This window comes from Chelonia mydas, chromosome 9, assembly GCF_015237465.2.
Source record: "Chelonia mydas isolate rCheMyd1 chromosome 9, rCheMyd1.pri.v2, whole genome shotgun sequence".
NCBI classification, from domain to species: Eukaryota; Metazoa; Chordata; order Testudines; family Cheloniidae; genus Chelonia; species Chelonia mydas.
The window spans coordinates 7,372,315-7,377,679 of record NC_057855.1 but is presented as its reverse complement, the minus strand read 5'-3'; positions in this window follow the sequence as shown (position 1 = coordinate 7,377,679).

The window sequence follows — 5,365 nt, the reverse complement described above, 5'->3', positions numbered from 1 at the left end:
AGTCTCTAAGGTGCCACAAGTCGTCCTGTTCTTTTTGCGGATACAGACTAACCCGGCTGCGACTCTGAAACATCTCCAAACTGGTAACGCTGCCACCGAAAACCTTTCCCTCTCTCCACTGTTCGTTTTGTACATGGATTCTAATGAAAGGCAGATTGTTGCTTACCAGTACTGCAAGCAATTTCCCATGAATACTCCTTTGAATTTTTCATGAATCTGCTTTAGCTGGCTTTGCACCTTTAGGTGGTTGCTTTTCACAGATGTTGTAGTGAATAAGTTGACTGGCAAGAATGCCAAAGCCGTTAGTTTTAGGGAAGTGTTGCAGAGTATCCACTGAGCGTGAATTTCACATTCATAATCACAGGTATTAGCATCGGAAACCTGATCTCTTGCTGAGTCAGTGATCAGAGACATCCCATGTAACCTATTGTCATGGAGTCACAGTCTCCTGAAGTCAGGCAGGTCTCTAGTGCTGTGTGTGTCCCCCTCACCCACTCAACAGGGCAAGAACACTCCTAGGATTCAGCCCTTCCTGGGTCTGGCCTCAGAGCATTCAGCCCCCTTGTTCACAATGTAACTTCCTGCAGTGAGCCCACCTGGAAGGCACATCTGAGGAGGCCTTACATGCCCCCCAAAGGGATCACGCAACCCAGCTTGGCGGTCAGCAGTGACTCCCAGCTAGCTTTGTAAAACAAGTGTTTATTAGTCGACGGGAACACAGCGTAGAACAGATCTTGTTAGCCCGGAAAGCAGGAAGTTACAGCAAAGTCTATCTGCGGGGAGGAAGGGGAATCCAGAGCTCTGGGCTCCCCCCACTGAGTCCCAAACCAGGAGCCAGCCTCAGTCAGGACCAGCTGCCCTGCCCCCTTCCTTTATCTCTTCCCCGGGTAAACAGGTCGCCTGGCCTCTCACTTTGTTCTCCAACACCCGGGTCTGATTCTTGCAGAGGAGGGACCCCCCGCCCCGGCCATCAGTTGCCAGGACACAAAATGTCTCTTTGCCCAGACAGCCAGTCAGCAGTCACCACATCGGCCCTTTCTGCAAGGATCACGCACCCTTGTCCCACCAACCAGATACTTGAGTAACACATAGAAGAAACTGAGGCACACACACAATATTCAGACAAAACATTAAGAACATTCCCACGTTGTCACACCTATATGGCCACTCAGAGTGAGCTTTTTTTATATCAATTATACATAACAAACGGCTTGTGTATAATTGATATAAAAGGAGATTCACAAGGTCAGTTCTTAGACATCTCACAAACAGAAGAGTGTTGATAAATTGTACAGTCAATTGCTTGACCACACTTTGGTTCATTATTTCGTTATGAAATATACTCAAGAGACCAAATAACCAATGTCGGCCATCTTAATATGGGACAGGGAAAAGATTCTATACCAGGGATGGGCAAACTTTTTGGCCCTAGGGCCACATCAGGTACAGAAACTGTATGGAGGGCCGGGTAGGGGAGGCTGGGGGAGGCTATGCCTCCCAAAACAGCGAGGCGTGGCCTGGCCCCTGGCCCCATTCCAGCCCCTGAGAACTCCCAACCCCATCCAACCCACCCTGCTCCCCACCCCTAGCTGCCCTCTGGGACTCCTGCATCCTATCCAAACACCCCTGCTCTCTGCCCCCTGACCATTGTCCCCCCGGACGCCAGCCCCTATCCAATCCCCGCTGCTCCCCACCCCCTGACCCCTGCCCCATCCAATCTCCCCTGCTCCCCACCCCCTGACTGCCCCCCTGGGTCCCCCCCCATCCAACCCTCCCTGCTCTCCCTGCCCCACGTTACCTGTGGGGTGGGGAAAAGGGGGGCTCAGTCCTTTCCCTGTGTGTTTCCCCTGCTCGTTTGGCTGCTCTCCCTGGCAGTTGGGCAGGGCTCGCTCCCTGTCTGGGCTTCGCTGCTGGGGACAGGGGCCAAGCCATGCTGGAGGTGGAGGGGGGCCCTGGCTTGCTCTGCCCCTGTCTCCAGCAGCAGGGCCCAGGCCTCTTGACCGCCCCCTGCAACTCCCCCACCCCACTCCCCAACTCCCCCTGTCAGCGCTGCCCTAGAGCACCAGGTCTGGCGGTGCTATAGCCGTGCCACCCGGCCGGAGCTGCAGTCACGTTGCCCAGGTGCTGGGGGAACTATGACTGCAAGGGAGGGAGGCGAGGAGGGGACAGGGGCTAGCCTCCACCCCGCTCACCACACTGCTGGGGAGTTGGGCTAGCTCCTCTGCAAGCCCTGTCCTAACCCCGCTCCCTGGCAGGAGCTCGGGGGCCAGAGGGAAGGGTCCTGCGGACTGGATGTGGCTCGCGGGCCCTAGTTTGCCCCCCTCTGGTCTACGTCTTCTGAACCACATGGCCTCATGCACATCCAGCATGCCAGTCTTCACCTGGGGCCCATGCAAGTCTGGCTTGGCTTGGTTTACAAGCCAAGCAAACACCCTCTGGACCTGCTGATTTGCGTACAGTACCTGCACGAGTGGCCTCTTCCCTGGACTGGTGGATGAGTCCAGACAACGTCTGTAGGGGGGATTCCAAGTACTGCCCACCGTGAGATCAAAAGTCCTGAGGTTTTTTTAAAGACTCCAGTGTGTTTCTTCAGTCTGTTTGAACTCCCTCAGCCCACCCCCAGTGCGTGTGTGTGTGCAAATTAGGGCTTGTCAACATGGGGAAGAAGCCCGGAATAGCTAATGTGGAATAGCTATTGCTGAATAGATTCCTCGCTAGCTACCCATGTGGACGCTCTGATTCCACACTAAAGGTGCCTTTGTGCAGATTAGGTTAATCCATTTCCAAAGCAGATTAACCTAACCTGCACAAAGGCATTCACCGCAGAATAAGAGTGACCGTATGGTTCGGAAAAGCTACTGTGCTTTAAATTCACACTCTAGCCACTTTGCACCAACTTCTCCATGAGCCATAGAAGGGAGCTGGAGCCGGGGAGAAGAGGGAGCTCAGGGAGTATGGAGGACAGTTGGAGTGAGGCTGAGGCCAAGCGGCTGTGGAGGAGAGGAGGGGAGGGGATTGGAGCAAACAGTTCATGAGCTCAGGGGACCCAGCCCTGTCACCAGCTCTCAAGATTTGATCCCAAGTCTCACGTTATGTGGTGGTTTTCCTAAATCCTTGGCTGCCAGTCACAGGGTGACAGGAGAACCTTTCTCTGAAAGGAGAACCTCAGTTTTCATTTCAAATAAGAAGGAAGTTCTCGCCTTCGTGGCTGTGGAAAAAGCTTGAAACTCGGGCCCAAGTGCACCCCAGAACCAGAGGGCAAACCAACAGAGACCCACCTTTAATGTTCTTTATAAATGTGATTTTTGAGCCACTCATGATATTGGGACCCTGGTGTGTGAGTTTTGAACACTCCATGTGGGCAAAAAGAGAGGCGTCTGGCATTCAGTGGGCAAAGAAATGTGATGGCATAATCCGGACCCTAGAGGCCCTGCTGCAGAACCAGCTTCTGTTCCTGTTCCTGCTGGCTGGAGCCTCTCTGGACCCCAGGGCTGGCTCCTCCCTCTTATTGCTTGTTCCCCCAAACCCACAGAGCCTGTTGTGGGAGGTGTGGTGAGCCCTAGTGCCTAGCGGAGTGAACCTGAGTGTCAAGCCTAGGGTGTGACTGGAGAGCCTGGAGCAGCGATGATGCCAACAGCTCCTGCACGTCACTCACGTGATTCTGGAGCCGGTGGCTGCATGCGCCTCCCCCCTACTCCCAGCAGCCACTTGCTCGCTCACCCCTCCCTGGCCTCCGCAGGGACCTGCTGCTCTGGGCCCTTCCCTCCAGCTCACCCTGCTCTGCTCATGGCTCGCTGGAGCTCCTGCTCCCCTGATCCTTTCCCTCTTCTCCCTTCGGTCTCACTGCCCCAGTGGCCCCTTAGTTCCATCCCCTCCCTCCCTTTTCTCTGAGCGCCCTTTGCTCACTGCCCCCAGCCCCGGCAGATACCCGTTCCCCTCCCCACCCTCCACCTCAAGCCCTTCCTATTCCAGAGTTTTTGCTCTCCCCCATCTCAGCCATCTCTGCTCCTCAGCCCTGGTGATACCTATCTTCTGCCTGGCTCCTTCCTTCCCCACTCTGGGTTCCCCAGCGAGTACCTGCTGCCCTGAGCGTCGCCCCACTCCCGGCTCCCCAGCCCCCACAGCCACTTGCTCCTCCAACCTCCAAAGCTTTGTCCCCCCAGCCCCACTGTGATGCTGGCAGACCAGGTACCAGCTCATGCCCAGGCCTCATAGCTGGAAACCAGTCTGGCTCGTCTGTGTGTGAGCGCGATCAGAATAGATATTCGATGTTAAGTGGCTAAGAATGTATTTAGCTTTATGAAATGCTTGCAGGATGCGGCATGTACTGATCTCACTTATAAGCGCTGTAGCCCATGATATCAAGTTATAGTGAGTGTTTGCATCATAAACCTCTGTAACCGTGTAACTCACCAAACGGGAAAAGAAGCATTCACTCAGGTAGAGCTCTCGTCCTGCTTACTCGCTGGCCCATTGAAGGCAAATGAGGCATTGATACGGGGCATTGTGTGGCACCAAAGGACAGAGGCTGTGTTGACTGCATTCCTAATTCCCGCCAGGAGGGCGAGACCTGAACTCATCCCATCAGTTTGGACTCTGGTGTTGGGGAGATAACAATCCCCGACAAGGAGAAACTGGATTTTTTCCTGCTGTCTGGACTCTGAGGGGCAAAGATTCGTAAACATAAGCAAGAACTCCCCGTGCTGCTTGGTCTGGGGGAGCCCCAGAAGACATTCAGTGTGGAAAGATTGCTGCCACTGTTACCTTTGGAAACCACAGACTGTAACTCAGCTGTGTATATACGCTTTCTGCGTTAACCTGGAAATAACTCTCATTTCTTTCTCCAGGTGAATACATCCTTAATTAGTTCACTACAGGATTGGCTACCAGCCTTGTCTATGGGGTGAGAGCTGAGGTACACATTGACCAGGCATAAGTGGCTGGTCTCTTAGGGCTGGAAGTAACCTGGATCTTTTGTGGTCATTGGTGTATGGCAACCAACTGCTGCCTGATTGTGTACTTCCAGTTCCAAATGAGGTGTGTGGTCAACTGGCAGTTAGTAATTCTGGGGTTCGTAACGCTGAGGTTCTACTGTATTTCATCACAAACCAAAGTGTGGTCAAGCAATTGACTATACAATTTACCAACACCAGGAAGATGCCGGCAGGGACTGGTGGGCATGGCTCCTTCTTCAGGTCCGTCCTCAGCTCATCACACAAGTGCCTGGTGGCCTCAGGGGTTAGCCTATGGCACTGTGAGGCTCAGTGAGTCAGAAACAGTACGGCAAGGCTCATAGGCCCTGTCAGGAAGGGTTGTGACACTTTCATCCTGGCCAGCTCTGAACTTGCAGCAGCCTTCAGTCCTG